This window comes from Misgurnus anguillicaudatus, chromosome 20 (genome assembly GCF_027580225.2).
Source record: "Misgurnus anguillicaudatus chromosome 20, ASM2758022v2, whole genome shotgun sequence".
NCBI classification, from domain to species: Eukaryota; Metazoa; Chordata; class Actinopteri; order Cypriniformes; family Cobitidae; genus Misgurnus; species Misgurnus anguillicaudatus.
In genome coordinates this window covers 34,395,306-34,414,798 of record NC_073356.2, presented here as the reverse complement: position 1 = coordinate 34,414,798, position 19,493 = coordinate 34,395,306, and the positions used below count along the sequence as shown (strand labels likewise).

Below are 19,493 nucleotides of genomic sequence, written 5' to 3'. Positions count from 1 at the left end.
CAGCACTGTGGAGAGAATTACAATACCATGTTCTTCTGAACAGGGTTCATGTAAAGAAACACTGATCACCTGAATGGTGACTTCACAAAATTATTATTTACAACAAAACATCATCAATAATATAAGAGCTTAAACCTTTTTGACATTTTGCTAACAAATATTTAAGTAGTTAAAGTTCTTATCAGTTCTTATTCTGTGATAAAGCTTAAAAAATAAAAAATTTCAGGCGCAAAGAATTGTGGGTATTCCTTACAACATGTGCAAATAAATGTAAGTAAATTTTACTTAAATAATACAAGAAAATATCTAATAAGACTTACTATTCCCACAGAGTTCATTTTTTACATTAATTAATTGTGTATTTATCATCATTTTACTTAGGAAAATCTAGTTCTCAATAAATGTTAATATTATTATGTAGAAATTATGAGAGTTAATCTAATAAATATTACTACACCAAAAAGTTCGTTTTTTCAGTGTAAACAATTGTTAACACTTTATTTTACTACCTATAAGTAACTTTGCAACTTCGTGTCAACTACCAGTCATTGCATTGCTACTATACAGTAGGCGACAATGCAATGCTCAACATGGCCGCTTTAAACTGGAAGGCGGGACTTCCATTGCCAAAGAACCAATCGATAAAGACTGCTGCTTTTCTGGGGGTTGGGCTCTGTACAGAGTCGCATGAGGTGATTGCCAACCTGTGCGCATATAGCTAAAATGACCTCGAAAAATGCTTTTTATATAATAAGACTAAAGTTTTGGTACACTCTTACCGTGAGTTCACACCAGCCACGTTTGAGGCATCAAATTCGCGTCTACCGTGTCTAGTTTGCCGCTTGAACATTCTGAGTTTACTTGCTTCATTCGCACATCAAATTCTAGTCATCAAGACATTCACGCAAAAAATCGCGTCATGGGAGGGGCTTCTGCGACTCCGCTTGCTTCCTGTAATCACGTCACTACTAGAACAAGCTCCTGATTGGTTAACGCGCCACGTTTTTCCGGCAAAGTTCACATTTTTCAATTTACACGTTTCCCGCGGCATTCGCGCGAGCTAGACGCGTGAATGAGGCGGAATCGCGTCTACCGCGGCGCACTAAATGCCTCATTCGCGCCACGATACTTCCAGACGCGCGTCAACGCGTCTTTACATTGTTTTAACATTGAAATCACTTGCGATTGAAGCCTTTACCGCGGCTGGTCTAAACGTAGCACAAGAAAGGATTTGTTAATTTTTTACACATCTCTGTACATTAAGCTTTTAACACATTGTGTGTAATTTTAACAAATTATGTGTCATTTTGTGTTGATTTTGTGTTAAAATATAACAAAAGTTGTGTTAAAAGTAACAAAATGTGTTATTTAATAATAGCACAGAGATGGGTGGATTCTGGGACAAATCATTTAGTGTGTTGTCCCAGAAATTGTTTTTAACACATTCGTTCTAAGAGTGTACTGTTAATGTCAGATTTAGTTGTCGGTCAGCAATGTGTCGTTTATTTAATTTTAATCATCCCTTAAAAGTGCTTGTTGAATCAAGACCTCACCTTACCTTGTAAACCTGCCTTTTCTAGGTGGTACAGTAAACCACAACTATCAGACGTGGTATAGCAGCCAGTCAGACATGTTGGATTTTCAGACAGCTTTCTGTGAAAAATGGGTAATACATTAGCATAAATGTACAGAAGCCGAGAGAGGCCATGTAATAGCCTATTATTATTTTTGCTAGCTTGTTACCTTATAGTCACGACTTTATTGTGAGCTCAACTTAATTTTTTTTTTCTTGTGACCACAACTTAATTTTCTGGTTATCTCAGCATACTGTAACAGTGGTTGCTTTCTCGTAATCACAACTTAATTTTCTCATGATCTCGAGATAACAAAAAGTAGATTTTTTTCGTTATCCTAACAATCTAAATCTCATGGCGTAATTTACTCTTTATAATATTTTATGGACTCATAATGCTTACGAGTCTTTGCAAACGTAGCTAATTATTGCTCACGATAGACTAAACAAATAAATAAGGTAGGAAGGCTGGTGCTTGTGAATTTAGGGACCATCTCTCTCAAGTTATAACGTACATGTTTCTATCTTCAATAGCATTTAACAGTTTATTTTTAGTGCTGGGCAAATATTAATCGTAATTAATCACATACATACACCACTCATATATTACGCAAAAAAAATCCCTTTTATTTTGTATGCGATTAATCGCAATTAATCTTTGCCCAGAACTATTTATTTTAATACATATTAAAAAATCTAAAAAGTGTGCATTATAGCTGACAACCACATAAAGTTGGTTTTGTGACTTTTGTCATTCCATTTAAATAAGTAAAAAGTAGATACATGTATATTAATGTGTAACTTTAGAGACGGTCCCTAAATTCACAACTACCAAATTGTCAAGTACTGACATACATCTATTTCAGCTTGAGCGAATTCTATTCTAGCAAAATACACTTTTGTTATGTCGAGATCACAAGAAAAAAACTTTTGTTAACTTAAGATCACGAGAAAGTTAAGTACAGTAGTGATCATGAGAAAACAAGCAAGCAAAACTATATGACATGGCATCTATCGGCTTTCACATATATGAGCTCATGATTCACACTCAAATCATTTATTCGATTTTACAATTGTACATTTTACATCAGGATGACAAACCACAAACGTTTCAGTCTAATGCCTTCTTCAGTGTGAAACATTAGCATGCCATCTGAGTCTGACACCACCCACATATGCAATCGAACCTGCAACCGAACCAATGAATTGGAAACCCTCCATTATACCATCAAAACTCTCCTATTGACAGTCTTACAGCAAGGGCCTTGAAACAACTAGTGGTTAAATGATTGTCTAGACAGTTTTAAAATGAGTGTTGAAGTAACAGATTCTGTAATTTTGTGAAGCTCAACTGGCGTAGATAATATTATACATCACTGTCAGCACAAACAAAGACACCAAAAACAGCTTGTTTTGATTAACTGCCGCTTGTCTCATCGCCAGAATGCGGTTTGTGACGCCAATGAAAACATCTCCCTTTCATACACACACAAACAAGCGCCGCCCGCTTGCGTGTTTCCTGACTGTTGCGCAGTAACGCAGATGGATAATATGTATTTCTCGGCAAATGTCTCTCATTCTGCACCCAAAACACACCTCCTTTTTATTTATGAGAGTAATAAGTGAACACAATGTTTGGGGCATTTGTTTCAGATCCTCTTTCCGCACAGATGAATTACAGAGCAATATAAGCAGAAAGAAAAATGATTTTGCTATGTTTTACCACAAATATACTATGAAATGAGGAGCACAGTTTTCTTTACATTACTGCAGTGGTTCTCAAACGTTTTCGAGATGCGACCCCCCCCCCCCCTCCCTGCATCCCTTTGCAGCCCCCCAATAAAAATTCATGAAATAAAACAAACTCAAACTTAGACATTGAATTAAACAAAATGTATTAAATGTTAAAATTTTTCTTTGTGCTATTATTTTTCTGAGGTTTAATTGCACAGAATTTAAATTAATGTAATTTATAAAATGGCACATAACTGACGCCCCCAGCTTAAAGGAATGTTCCACTTTCATAAAAATGAAATCCTGATAACTTACCCCCACGTCATCCAAGTTGTTTATGTCTTTATTTGTTTAGGCGAGAAAAAAATTAGTTTTTTAAGGAAAACATTCTAAGATTGGCATAAGGTTCTTATCTAGCAAAACCATAAAAGCACGAAAAATAAAGATGCACTTTTAACATCGAAAGTCACGCATTACACATGTGAAACGCAAATTTGGGGACCATTTTAAACAATAAACTCACACATTTTGCCCTATCATACATCAGGCGCAATGCGGCGCAATGCGCAATGCAAGTGTCTTTGGCTAGTTTCAAGTGTTTTCAGGCGCATTGTTGGCGCGTTGCTATTTTGAGGCAACTAAAAGAGACTACGCCATTGACCAACTAAAACCTGGTCTAAAGTCTATGGCGCAATATTGTTTTTGTTATTTAATGAGCGCGTTAGTAATCTGCACCTACAAACGGGACAACAATGCGTATTTGCTTATCACACATATGGATGCGCAGCAGCACACAAACGCTTTTAAATATGAAAAATTAAAGAATTAAAATGTAAAAGATTATTATCGAGTCTCTTGGACATAAACGAGCACTGATTATGAGACGTTAGAAGGCGTAAAGAGCTGCTTCACCTGTATCCTAGTAAGTAATTAAAGGTTTTGCTTTAAACAAATGTAAATAATGATTCTATTTTTAAAAGTTTTTTTCTTAATGCTACCCCACAGATTTATTGTATATGATGACTGTACCAACGCAATTTTTAACATCAATCTTAAATTGGGGGTCTTCTTCCTCCGCTTAGTTTTTTTTGTTTACAAATTCCGTCATCTAAATAAGGAATCTGCATGGTGCGAGCGTTTAAAGAGTATGAGAGCTGAGACTCTCATTGGTTTATTGCACGTATTGCCCAAAACATACCCATTGCTTATAACAAGAATAGGAACAACCCTTTTAGACTGTGCGCATGGCGCACAAACCATTTTTTAATTTAGCGTTTAATTAACAAAAGCGAATTCGGACACGCCTGTTTAGACTGTGCACTGTGAGTTTTAGACAGTGTGCTTAGATCATTAAAATAGGGCCCAAAAACAACAAACAAAAAAAACTAAATTAGTATAGTTCCACATACAACGGTCTTTTTTCTCCACACTTGTAAATACTGAGGCGGTAGTTTCGCATACATCATGCGTGACCTTTCGACGTGATTACACAATAGATGAGGTTGTGTGCATCTCATGGCGCATCACACGGCTTGCAAGACAAAAAGTTGTGTTTTAAAGTGCATATTTTTTATTTTTCTTGTGGAAAATGACAATCGTTTTGCTAGATAAGACCCTTATGCCTTGGTTGGGATCGTTTAGAGCAGTGTTTCTCAATCCTGGTCCTCGAGGATCCCCTTCCACAATGTTTTAGATGTTTCCCTTAATTAACACACCTGATTTAACTCATTAGCTTGTTAGGGAGACATTCTGGAAGGAAGTGGAGTTGGTTCAGGTGTTTTAAATAAGGAGACACCTGAAACTTTCTGGGAGGGGGTCATTGGGGACCAGGGTTGAGAAACATTGGTTTAGAACCCTTTAAAGCTGCGTTGAAACTGCAATTTTAAACCGCATTGAAACTGTAAACTGTTGAGGTCCAATAAAGTCTCATAAATTGAGAAAAATCCTAGAATGTTTTCCTCAAAAAACATAATTACTTCTAGACTAAACAAAAAAAAAGACATAAATATCTTGGATGACATGGAGGTGAGTAAATTATTGGGATTTATTTTTTATAAAAATGGAGAAATCCTTTAAAGGCACACCATGGAACTTTTTGGCCACTATGGGGGTGCTAGACATGTATTTTTCACGTTTAGCGCCGCTAGAGGCCACAAGCGCCGCAGCACTGTCGCAAAGGAAAAGAAGACAACTCTTTAGATCACAAAGTGTGCCTTCCAGCATGTCATGTGTCATATAATATAATTTCATGGGTTTTATTTTCATCAAATGCCAAACAAATCGCGTAGCTCACGTTTACAAGCCAGTTGTAACAGTGGTCGCTTCGTTAAAGATTATTTAAAAAAAAATATTGCCCTAAAGGAGAATCAAACCCGGATCGCCGTGTCGTAGGTCCGTGACGCTACCACAGCGCCACAATGTCACGTGATATAAGTCTCTCTCTAAACTCTCCAAGTAGCCTCCAGTAAAATTCACGTTAAAAATAGTATTCGGGCGCCAGACAGGACTTATATATGCAAGCATTATAACATTACTTACTAGTACAAAAGCATGACGACCAAGTCAGCATTGGTCAGAAACCCCTTCTCCTTCTTTAGTTCACGCCAGCGAGCGAACGCTGGCCCAATATAATTGATCCTCGTCCTTCTTTTTATTCTGTCACTCTCCCCTTTTCTCTTTCTGGTCTCGTCCGACAAAACCTTGGGTTTCTTTTTCTTAGTTGCTGCTTCGGCCATGATAAAAACATCAGGAATTATGCCATACGTATGCCATAAATCAGATTTTTTTTGTAGTTTTTTTGTTTTGTGCTCGGGTTACTACCCGAAGTTTAAAAGTACGAGTAAAAGCGATACAGACCTCGTCAGGCTACGGTGGACATGTCATTCAACCTATTTTAAGTGGATGTACCATCACAAGGGTCTTGAAAATATATTATGAAGGTTGAAAAACTTCAAAGTGTCACTTCAAGAGCCACTGCCCTACTGAAATGTTCATTCTATATATATAACTGGATTGGACACTTGGACACTCATTCTATGGCTGTTTCTCAATTCCAAGAACGCAAAGAATGGACTTGCGTTCTCATGAAGACCGGTCTTGCCAGGCGACCTTGGAAGAACAAACTCAGAAGGTCGCGAGAACACAGAACGCACTTGTGAGAATTGAGATGTGTGCAATCTTCCTGTTGGTCACCTGACCTTCCCAGATTTCAGCGGGCATGTCCTCTGTACTTGTGTTCTTGAAAATGGTAATTGAACTCTGACAGTTAATGAACACAAGGACGCAAGATCGTTGAAGAACGCATTTTGAGAAACAGCCAAAATGATTGGAGGACATCATCTCGCTCAGGGGGTATACAATTGTTATCAATATTTGTGGTTTGTTTTCTCAGAAAAGAAAAATATGATTACATATCAAACATGTTTATTGATCATTATGTCAAGTTTCAGAAGTAGCATACAAAAAGAAGCCGCAAAAAGTCAAATCTGGATTTCAGTGGGTTCATAAATATACATTTTGTATTTGAGTCACATTAAAATCAATCTGAAAAAGTATCAGAAAAAGTGATGAAAATATTTACCTCCGTATCAATCTCGCCCGGTGGAAGATAAGTCACAGCTCTGGGATCGTGGCATCCATAGCGTATACATGCAAGGTGCAGTTTCCCTGGGGGTATGGGAGAGAAAATGCTAAATTTGACAGTTGTGACATTCCTAGGCAGATAACATATTCAGCATAGAGATTCACTGTACTATAGCCTATATAGTTATATATGAACATACAATACGCATATACTGAGTCAGTATGAAGACATATAATGATTGTTTCTGAAGCTAGAGGAAAAAAACAAAATATCAACGTGTCTTGAGTAAAAAAACAACAACTTGAATGCTTCCCGAAGCATAATCAGAGATCGGTTTCATATTTACATTGTAAGAAATATGATGTTAGGCTCTGGGAGGTCACCAGATCTTCCTTAGTCTCGTTTCTGGCTCTGTGACGAATGACCCTGCGGACCTACGGTTGAAAAGACTGATTCCCTGCGAGCTGCTTATCTCTTTATCTCACGACATGGTCGATCTGTCAGATACAGTCATTCGCTCCATGCATCAGCATGTGTCTGTCGGCAAGAGAAACAAATTATGGGACGAGGGCACGGTAACAGCACTCAACTGCTGCAAGAGCGAGAGCGCTCGTGAGTGTCCAATCAAATCAATGTCACCTTGGACGATCAGTGGATATGATCTGCCCGCATCGGACTTCAGGGGAAACAGAAGACGAGGAATTAAATAAGGAAGTTTGAGAGCTCGGACTTCAAAGAGCACGAGGAATCGTACTGGATTGGACGGAGCGAGATGGAGACGAGCGTTGTTATCGTATCTCTCCTTTGAGAGGATGTCATCCCTGTCACGATATTGATCACCCTGCAAAATATACTTCATCCGCTCCCCTACGCATCTAAGAAAACTACTCAAGGTGAAGTGGCGCGACGGAGGACGTTTTGCTTTCAAATAAATCCATCAGCATATTTTAACCACAATCCTAAATTACCAGAGAGACGTGTTTTCATTTCCTTCAGGCATTGGGAAAACGACTCTGGGAGGTAGTTTGATTCCTGAAGGATCTCTAATGACTGGATAGCATCTGTCAGAGTTGGGCGTACAGAAAAGCTCTCGGCTAATGAAATCTGTGTGTTATTAGCCATGTTCGGCGTAATAGCCCTAATGGGTAATTATGTGCAACAGATGTGTATTGTTTACTTAAGCAGTCTATGTGAAAGTGTGTTAGAAGAGCCTCTTATTGCATTTGAGGTCACGGGAATGAGATATGTCATTCTGAATTAAGTAAGACAACAGTTATGTGAACAGGAGAGGAGAGTCTGAAAAAGCGGGAAAATGGTGGTCTCATTTTCCTTGAATGACACGACAGACGTGAACTTGAGGAGTTGCGCTTTCAAGATTATAGGGAGATCCATTAGTAATTTCCCAGATGGCTCTTTAAACCCGAAACGTATGTACTTTACAGAGACTACAAACCCTACAACAAGGTCTTCAATGTATATTGAAATTACCGCAATACATCAAACGTGAATAAAGCAATATGCATACCGCAAACTGAATGACTAATTAATTTAAAAGTTTATGCCGATAGCAGATCTGGGTCATTTTAACACATGGTTGTGTAAAACCTAACCGTGGGCTTAAATTAACTCAGAAAATGTTTATATTTTACTCAACACTGGGTTAAAACGACCCATTGTATTTGCGATACAATATTGCTTTAAGTTTGTAAAATCTATATAAATGATGATAAAATATATTTAAAAGAATACTTCATAAAAAATCCAGATAATTTACTCACCCCCATGTCATCCAAGGTGGTTTTTAAAGTTTTTTTTTCTCCATATTGTGGACTTTAGTGGACCTCAACGGTTTACAGTTTCAATGCAGTTTAAAATGCACCTTCAAAGGGATCTAAACAATCACAAACAAGGCAAAAGGCTCTTATCTACCCTAGTTGGGTAAAAGCGCCGCCTGGTGCATAATAGCGAAAATACGGATTGCAGAAAAAACTCGTCATTGGCAGAAAAGCGTTTTCCCTTAACTCTTTTCCTGCCATTGGTAAGTTGAATCGTCAATTAAGAGAATACGCTTCCCTGCCAATGACGAGTTTTTCCTGCAATCCGTATTTCTGCTATTATCCATCAGATGGCGCTCTTACCCAACTTACAAATTCTGGAAGTATCCCCTTAGGGCAAACAGTTCAAACTCTGTGTATGTTTTGGTCACCACCCTGAAACTGATCTATATCAAAAGTCCTTCACAAAAACGCAATTATCTCAGCTTTTTGCTCAAAATTTGGTATTTTTGAACAAACCTACCCATATTTGAGACGTGATAATAAACAGAAGAGAAGAAATTAAGAGAACAAATTAAGGTAGGATAAAACTTTTGTTTGTTTGAAAGCAGAGGGTCTGTACTTTCATTTGATATATCGTATGTTTACATATTTAAAGAAGAACATTTTCTGGAAGGCATTAAACTTTTGTGAAAATCATAAAAAATGCTGGAACTGTCTGGCAACGTTTTTAAAAACACTGGCGGAGTTAATTGACGAGATAACTTGTCAATGGCGGGGAAAGAGTTAGCCACAACTTATCATCTTGCACTAGCCTTGCGATGCGCTAGCATCACTTTACGCATTGCATAATCCCGTAGAAAGTTTACGCATGACGTATGCAAAACTACCACTCCAGTGTTTACAAGTGTGAAGAAAGAGGAGCGTTCAGACGTTGTTGTATGTGAAATGATAATGTGTTTGTGTCAGTTTATTGTTTAAAATGGTCAGCAAGTGTGTGTTTCACATACAGGTATGTAATTCGTAACCTTTCCACGTGAATACATAATAAGTAAGGTCGTGCTGGAGCGTCATACGGAGAGTGCAAGACGAGAAATTGTAGTTTAAAAGTACCAAATTTTTGGCGAACATGACAATCGTTTCACTAGATAAGACTCTTATGCCTCAGTTCAGATTATTTAGATGCCTTGGAAGCAGCATTGAAACTGCAATTTTAAACTGCTTTGAAACTGTAAACTGTTTAGGTTTGTATGGTATGGAGCCCCTAAGGGTACATGGAGCAAAAATTAAATAGTTTAGTTTTGCGTGCGCACGTGAAACTATCGAGTGCGCACTTTCGCGATAGTTTCACGTGTGCACGCGAAAGTTTCCTATGAGTACGCAAAACTAAACTTTCGATTTTTTTACTCCAATGTCACCTTAGGGGCTCGGTAATATGGAGAAAAATCCTGGAATGTTTTCCTCAAAAAACTTAAAAGACATAAACAACTTAAAGCAATATTTATTGAATATTTCATTTTCTTTGTTATGGTGCGTTTACACCAGACACGGAAGAGGCGGCCAGCGCGATTGATTTACACTCAATGCAGTCAATGCAAAGACGCGAATAGTCATCCTGCGGCAAGTGCGAATGGCACTGCGCGAATGGCGTGGAACAAGTGAAAAAATCTGAACTTTTGCAGATTTTCGCGGCGTGTTAACCAATCAGGAGCTCTAATGCGCTTTCACATAGGAAGCGGTGTGCGCTGCGCTCGCCGCTGGGTTCAGCGCAACCAAGCGATTTTTGCTCTGCTGGCCAGACCAAAGTAGGCAGGGTTTTCAATAAATTACTACAGTGTTTTTGTTTGGGTTAAATAGTGGATGAGCAATACAGAGACTGATGTTGCCCGTCTCCATTTCACGCAACTTTAAGCTGCCTACCTACAACAAGCTACCTGATTTAAAACACACCTGACATGTCAACTTGAATTGCTACGCGTTTCCATGACACGGCTTTCCTTCTGATGTCTATTTAGGATCATAAACTTGTATTATAAAGCTCTAGGAATTCCGAAACACACAGTATACGCTTTTCGTCCATTTTGATTTTGGCGCTTGTTTGGTTGCCCCGTTTCTATTGGCTGCGCGGATAATCGGCATGGAGCGCAGCACAAAAGTTAAACTATTTTGAACTTTGACCGCTCGCGCTTTGCTCGACGCAACAACAAACCGCTCTTGCGCAGCCCAAGCCGTTTTTGCCCAAGTCCAAGTCGTGTAATATGAACACAAAAAGTTAATCAAAGTCTCAAGCCATCATTTTACCAAATAAAGACCAAATTTTCCTACTCAGACATTAATATAAGCCCTAACCCGAATGGTCTACTTCAAGTGGACTTCACAGAGGAGGGCCTCTCTCTCAGTAGTGTTTCTTTTCAATGCTTTCTCCAGGTAATCCAGTATTTTACAGCGTTTTTATCTGGAATGACTGATGCCTGCTGAAATAAGAAACCTGCGATTATAAAAGATTGATTTAATTAGATACTTGTCCAATGCAGCCTGCGATCAGACACGGCGTGACCGACAATTTTACGAACACGTCCATATTCCCCTGACACCTGTCATCTCATTTAAAGAAATAATACATCTCTCAATCTTCTCTAAAAATACATCTGGGAGCAAAATGTGTGAGGCTGATGAATCTATAATTAATGTGGTCATATTTAGCACCCGTTGGAAATATGATGTGCTCCCCGCTCTCGTTCTGTCTCGCTTTCGTCTTCCCCCTTGTTTTTGTCTCTCGCTTTCTCGACTTCTCTTTCAAGCGGGTTTATGGTGAGGAACCTGATAATCCCAGCGTGAATGAGGAAAGGCGTGAACGGAACCAAAGCATCTGAGATCTGTCAGTGATTTCATCGTATGCCTGACAGCTGACTACTGCAATTAACAGCTGAAGGGTTTTCCTGGTTTAGCTGGGGGGCGAGACACAATGGCTTTAAAATTGACAGGCAACTTTTTTGGGTACAGACCTGTTCACCGGCTCTAATGTGGCTCAGGAAATAGAGTTTACACTTGAAGTTTTACACAACAGCATGTGATTTATTCATGGTCGGAAACAGCAGAACGGAGATTTTTGGGGTGTGCTTCCAACCATTAATAAAAGTCCATATTGTGGAAAGCAGGAAGAAGAAACATCATTTCCTGAGCACTTCAAATGTGTTCCTGTTTCTGTTCCGCCAATTTTTCAAAATCTATGATATTAAAACAACAGACCAGAATTCAAAAAAGAAATGCAGCAAGAAATGTCTCTTCTACATGACTCAACTAATTTACGTTATTTATTGGTTATAGCGTGTTTAAATATGTTACTCTTGTTCACTTGGGGGACAAGGCTTATGTCTAGTGCAAGATTAAAATGCTTGTCTGAGTTGTCTTATCAGAAAATAGCTTGCACCGGCATATCTTAACACATATCAGTGCCATTGTTTAGTCTTAAGATGCACACCAGTAAAGTTTTTTGTAAGGTATGTTTGTAAAACAGTCACTCCAGAAAAACGCGATTATGCGATCACATGATTCAATTCATAATCAGCCAAAGTCCGCATATTTATCCGTGGGCCGCATTTTTTAAATACGCTGCACTTTCACCACATAAATTGCAGATTTCTGCTCGCAAAATAATATGCAGGGCTTGCATGATTTCATAATCCCCGCATTTTCGTAGCAAAAAGTCATATATAAAGTCATAAAAACGTACGGAACAGCCTTCAACCATGTCATGAGTGTTGCCATTGTATAGTATGTCCACCAGATATATATATGACTTTTTGCTACGAAAATGCGATATATATATATATATATATATATATATATATATATATATATCGTAGCAGAACGCTAAAAATGTTGTATTTACTTCACACATCCATGTCCCCTGTTGTCATGGGAATGTTAGGAAGTGACGTAATTATGCGACGTGAACATCAATGAAAAGCTGCAAAAGCTGCAAACAGTTTTTGCAAGTTCACGCAATTTTGGCAAGTTCCCGCAATTTCATCACATAAAATTGCTTAAATATAACAAAAGTAAAAAAAAAAAAAACGTGCCGCAAGATCAAGGATTTTTGCCCACAACAATCACTAAAAAACTCTGTGTAGCGCTTAAGCGGCGCATGTTTTTTCCGTCGCCCATGTTAACAAGTTAAAGCATGCACACCCGCACACATGAGCAGCGCATGCTCGCGTGAAAGGAGCGTCGCTGAAGCAGCAGTGCCGCGCTCGTTTCGGCGTCTGCCTTATTTTTGCTGCGCTGCTCACGCTCAATTAAAGTGACAGAGCATTGTTTATGCTTTAAATGGTCGTGGATTGACGAAAAAAAATATTTTACCATAAAATCATAAATGTGATGCCGAGTGTGTTTCAAACAGTCATGACTTTGAGCAATTTAAACGAAAGCAATGAAATATTTAAAAACACCAGAAGACTGCGCTGTCATTCACTGTCTGCCCAGCACTAAATGAGTCCTCATCTATAATCTTCAGAGAAATAGATACATCTATAAATCTATGCTCAAACTGTTGAAGGGAAACACGATCGACTGCTTCATGATGTCAATCACTGAGTGATTTTTTAATTTTATCGTAAAACTTCAGAGAAACGGGTTTAATAATGTGCCATGGGCTTTTTATGTCTATAATTGTGTATTGTGTCTATATCTGTCATTACAGTACACGGAACAGAACAGCACGAAAACAATGTGGGTTAAACAAATCACAGTTATATAAATTACACTGACCTTCAAAAACCGTCTTGAATAGGTTTTGCTCATAAATGCATGTAAAATAAAGTAATGTGAACTTGAGATTTTTATACTGTTATTAAACAAACGCAGCCGGTGTGAAAGCACAATGGACACGCGCAGCAAACGCTCTCCTCACGTGCTGCTCATGCTACGCATACGCGCTTGCTCCCGCTACGCATACGCGCTTGCTCCCGCTACGCATACGCGCTTGCTCCCGCTACGCATACGCGCTTGCTCACGCTACGCATACGCGCTTGCTCACGCTACGCATACGCGCTTGCTCACGCTACGCATACGCGCTTGCTCACGCTACGCATACGCGCTTGCTCCCGCTACGCATACGCGCTTGCTCCCGCTACGCATACGCGCTTGCTCCCGCTACGCATACGCGCTTGCTCCCGCTACGCATACGCGCTTGCTCCCGCTACGCATACGCGCTTGCTCCCGCTACGCATACGCGCTTGCTCACGCTACGCATACGCGCTTGCTCACGCTACGCATACGCGCTTGCTCACGCTACGCATACGCGCTTGCTCACGCTACGCATACGCGCTGCTCACGTTTGCATTGTGAAAACGGACACTCCACTTTTTATGAAAACGTTCTCATTTTCTAGCTCCCCTAGAGTTAAACATTTGATTCTTATGGTTTTGGAATCCATTTAGGTGATCTACGGGTCTGGCGCTACCACTTTTAGCATAGCTTAGCACAATCCATTAAATCTGATTAGACCATTAGCATCGCGCTTTAAAATAACCAAAGAGTTGGATATTTTTTCTTATTTAAAACTTGACTCTTCTGTAGTTACATCGTGTACTAAGACCGACAGAAAATAAAAGTTGCGATTTTCGAAGCCGATATGGCTAGAACTATACTCTCATTCTGGCATAATAATCAAGGACTTTGCTGCAGTAACATGACTGCAGGGGGCGCAATGATATTACGCAGGAGCCCAAAATAGTCCCCTTAGTAACTTTCACTAGCATCGTGCACTCCCTTTTGGAGCCAGTAGATGAATTGCAGTTTAAGTCACTTCCGTATTGGCTTCATCAGAGAGATTGGAAGGTTGCCCTTGGTATAAACTCATTCCTATAGTACAGTTTTATTTCTAATCTCACAATGCACAAGAAGAATGAGTTGTTGGGTGAAGGATTCGATATAACCCTGGCGAACCAACAGTAACCATGCGCTAATATGCATCAGATAGTCTGTGGGTGTGACACCCGAGACTAAATAAAGATTAACAGATGCATAAAATCATATGATCATAGCATAAACATAATTTACTGAACGATAAACAAATTCAGTTTGCAGGTCTAAAATGTAGGCAGTGTTGTAGCTAATGGTGATGTTCTCTCAGGAACGGACCAAAAGTGGTTATAATAAGAGAGATTATAGCTGGTGCATGTGATTTCAAACCCCACTAATGCAGGTTCTGCCGTAAATTCACCATGTGTGATCATTAAAATACACTTGACCTTACATTGACTTCTTTAAACTATATCATGAGAGTGAGTATATCTAAATGTATATATATGTAGAGCTGTGGAAAACACATGTAATTTACTTGCCACGGCCCACGGCATTATGTTGTGAAATAAAAAGCAAATTTCACCACATTTGGGTTGGTGATCATCATATGCACCGTAAATGAGGGGTCAAAGTTCAAACGCACGCGTTCACACATCCCAAGGCATTTTCATGTGCATCTGTGTCTATGTGCACGTGTGGTGTTGAAGTTTTATTACTCACCCCGACCCTGAGACACCATTACACAGATGCATCGTCTATAACGCGCGCACACACAACTAAACCTTGGGCTATATCTATTTATTGCAGGCTTGTTTGAGCTTGTTGACGTGTTGCGTTATGGGCAGTAATGAGTGTAAATGGTGTGCATTCTGATCGACTCTGGCAGGAATGTGGATATTCTTGGAGAGGTTTAACAGACACGGGCTGATGCGACCTGGCAGTGGGATGCATTGCCACCGAAGGTGAAATCTTCGTTTGGCAGATTTCTCCTAAGGCACATGGCAATTAATAACTGACCTTTAACGTCTAACTGCGTCTCAGCTGAGTGTCTTGAGACAGACACAAGTTATCAACTGTCAATGGCATATTTACCGCATATGCTTTAACTAGATTGAAATTTTTACATGCACAAAATTTTGTTAATCAGACTGAAGCGCACAGCCAGGGTTGCCAGATTCACAAATCAAAACCATCCCAATGGACATTCAAAACTATCCCAAAAGCATCCCAATGACTATGTACAGTAGAGGATGACACGGGAGTGGATTTTCACTCCTGTCCCGTCCCACTCCCATAGAAATAAATCTTGTCCCGTCCCACTCCCAGACCAAAGTTTAAAAAATAATCCCATCCCATCCCGCTCCTGGTAAATTGACTCCCACTCCCATCCCGCTCCTGTTTAAACTGACTCCCGCTGCTGTATCGCTCCCATATATTTTTTTCTTCAACTAGTGTTTAGTTCATACAAAGAATTTGATTTAATCTGCTCTCCATCCTGTTTTGGACCAGCTGCTGAGCCGGTTTCTAGATTTTCTCCAGAAAATGGAATACAGCAAATAAAAGAAAAACAATACATAGTTTACTCCATGTCTACAATAGTTTAATAAACCCACATTCTGGAGTCCAGAACACAATAACCAGACGAATAATTGGATTATGGGTGTTTAATTCACAGTTGCAGTATGGGCATAAAACCTTCCATTAATATGCACTTAAGTATCTGTGTTTGTGTGGTTCTGCAACAACAAATAATAAACAAGAATAAAAGCCTTATGAAAGAACATTAATATACATTTGTTTAAATAACCAGCATTAACAGCTGTAATTAAGTTCAAAATATGCAAAAATATACAAGATACCGCGAAACGGTGTCATATGTTCTAAAATGTGACTAGCACATGTATCAGATAACACATACAGTAAATAACTATATTTGTTCGAATTGTTAAATAACTGTATAAGTATTAGAACTATACAATCTCCAATATAAGGAAATAATACTGAATAAATATGTACTAGATAAACTAACACAAATATAAACTGGGTACCATGACTATTAATGAGAAGATTTGCGCTATCTAACAGCTTCATTTACATTATGAATGATAACTGACAATATAACATAAAAGACGCGGTAATCTTGCTGCTAATTTAAAGACAACTAGAAAAAATGTACTATTCGGCACTGACGCACACAATAAAGCACAGAAACTATCCAAACAGCAGGAAATCTCTTCGCAACACAACTCTTGTCACACACTTATCTCTCCGTTTGATCAGAGCCGCTATACTCTTTGCTGCTGTTCCCTTTCCTCATAAGCGCTCAGGCTGCGTTGGAGCGCTTATGCACCAGGGAGACGCATCCGTGAACATTCATGCAACCTTTCTTACACATGCAAACACACACACAGGCACGCACGCACACAATATATTAACTAAGTTTATTTATAGAAACTGCATATTTGTGTATAAAGTTGGGTATCATAGTTTTATTACGATCCCGGTCCCGTCCACTCCCGCTGACATTTTTTCCTGTCCCGTCCCAATCCCGTGATTAATAGTGATTTTGTTCCCGATCCCACGGGAATTCCGCGGGATTCCCGAAAAAATGTCAGCGTTTAATGTACAGCCCAAATGCCAATAACTAATGAACAAAATCCTTTCATCTTTAATAGAAAAAAACAACTCGTGGAAACAATTTAAACAGTAGCCTAAATTTGAACTAAAAAAAGCATAGGACTTGCCAACGCTTCGCATAGAGGAACAACAATTTTGTAGGGTATGTGAAAAATAATGTGTTTTTTGAACAATAAACCACAAAAAAACATTACTTTACAACAAATACTGTACATAAAATTAAGTTATTTTAGCAATATCATAGGGGCTCTTTAAAAACTATTTTTACAATAGAGTTTTCCATGATCCTTTCCACCCTCTCTAAAACCACCTGAATATAACTTCTGTACCTATATGCTGTCTACTGTACTATACACTAAGTACGTTTACATGCAACCAAATAATCCGTAATCGTATCGATGGCTCAATCGGATTGAAAAGCCTTCATGTAAACACCTTAATCAATATGACTGAGGTCCATCAGGCGCAGATTTCGATCGAATTGAAAGGGGTTGTGTTGGCGGATCTGTGATCTGATCATCAGGAGAAAAGAATGCATGTAAATGCATGAATCATATCACTTCCTCAATCAGATGCAAAAATACCTTTTGTACATTTATGCAGAGATAGAGCATGAACTCGGTGAGAGATGGTGTCGCTGCGTTGCAAAGTCCTCTGCTTTTTAGGTTCAGAATTGGGGAACGTTTAAACTCTTTCCGCGAGTTGATTTTTTTCTGCCGGTTAAAGATTGATGTATTTAGTTGATGAGTTATTGGTATTTGGGCTGTGAATAGTCATTGTGATGCTTTTGGGCAAGTTTTGAATGTGCATTGGACTGATTTTGAAACGCAAATCTGGCAACCCTGGCTTTGCACTTGCACAGGCATTTGGTTCGAATTATATAGAATGTACATTTAAAAAACATGTTAAAGGGACTGTAAGTAGGATTTTAAGTGTTTTATTAATCAAAATCAATGTCTTTATTCATAAATATGTCCTTGTTGGTGTCAAATGACCCCTGCCAGTGATCTGACTTTTCTTTCTAAGCTTAGAATTTCTCCTCTTTACTTACATTGAACGGGAATCCATTTTGTTCCGCCGTATTGATAAACTGATAGCAGAGAGGGACAAAAAGCACTAGCTTACTAACGCGTTTCCACAACGCGTTTTCATTCAGAACACGTGAACCAGCTGCAACGGACAAGGAGATCAGCGATTACATAACGGCTACCGTAGTTGCAACACGCATTTGGAAAGGGGAGGCGCTAAAGAGCACTGTTCGTTTGAATGCAAAATACAATTTCACCACTAGATGGGGGTAAATCCTAATTATTGCCCCTTTAATCAGATTGCAATGTTTAGGGTGCATGTAAACTGTATTAATGTAACCTGCAATTGAATTTAATTCAGATTGACCAGATTTTGTGCATTTAAACATAGCCATTGACTGATCTCTTTACACATGAAATACAGGTTGTGTTTGGTTCAGGTCTCTAAAAAATAGAAATCAAAAATTTGATGACATGCAAATATGTGACTCGGTCTGTAAAAGCCCAGCTAGTCATTTTTTGTGATTGACTGTTTTCACATAAAAAAATGATAATAACATTCTAGAAAACATAATAGGGGTGCACCGATATATCGGCCGATAATGCTTGCTATGCTTCTCAATGAATTAGGGTGAAATGCCACTACATCCAAAAGCCAGAGGGCGCTCTCGTGCAGAAACTCAATATGCGCTGCAAACGAAGAACCATACACACGCTGACACGCAGCTCCAGGAAATGGCTTAAGGATATATTTATATCTGAAGAGTTTCGTTGCAAACCGAGATAATCACAGTTTTTTTAATTGTTCAGAAATCTCGTTTTTTGGTTGTGCATTCCAATTAATTTCAATGCAACTGCAGTTGATTTGTTTTGATTTAAACCTTCATAACTTAAAAAATAAAGCTAAGTAGCACCATAAAACAAAATAATAACCTGATAACATAATAATAAACATGTTTTGACAAAAATTTTAAAAAATGGATTTATCTCATTTTGCAACGAAACTCTTCATCTGTTTTTCAAACCTTTTCAGGTATTTTCATGATAATACATAATATGTATAATGATTATGTTTGACGAGTGTTGCTTTTTCAAATGCATGTTATAAACGACTAAAACTAACAGCGATTTCAGATCGATAAGGACTTACTGATCAAAAGCCGTAGTACATGAAATAGCTGTGAATAATACTGGCTGTGTGATTCAGAAAAGTTATCGGCCACGTATTATTAGTGTATATCGGCATTTATTGGTGCACCCCTACAATATAATCTATAAAAATAATATACAAATGATATCTTTCATATTGACTGAGTAAGATCACATTAAAGATTGAAATCAATTACTGAAATCAA

At 38.6% G+C, this 19,493-nt stretch overlaps 1 long non-coding RNA gene across 1 annotated transcript in view; it reads right to left on the bottom strand.

The window, feature by feature from the left end:
- Positions 1-1,535: 1,535 nt before the first annotated feature.
- LOC129455209 (uncharacterized) overlaps positions 1,536-19,493 on the bottom strand; it is a 67,895-nt gene continuing 49,937 nt past the window's right edge. Inside the window, exons 4-5 of the long non-coding RNA XR_012359825.1 lie at positions 6,888-6,973; positions 1,536-1,653 (exon numbers count right to left, since the gene is read on the bottom strand). This is a non-coding gene — a long non-coding RNA (uncharacterized lncRNA). The remainder of the gene's footprint in view (positions 1,654-6,887; positions 6,974-19,493) is intronic.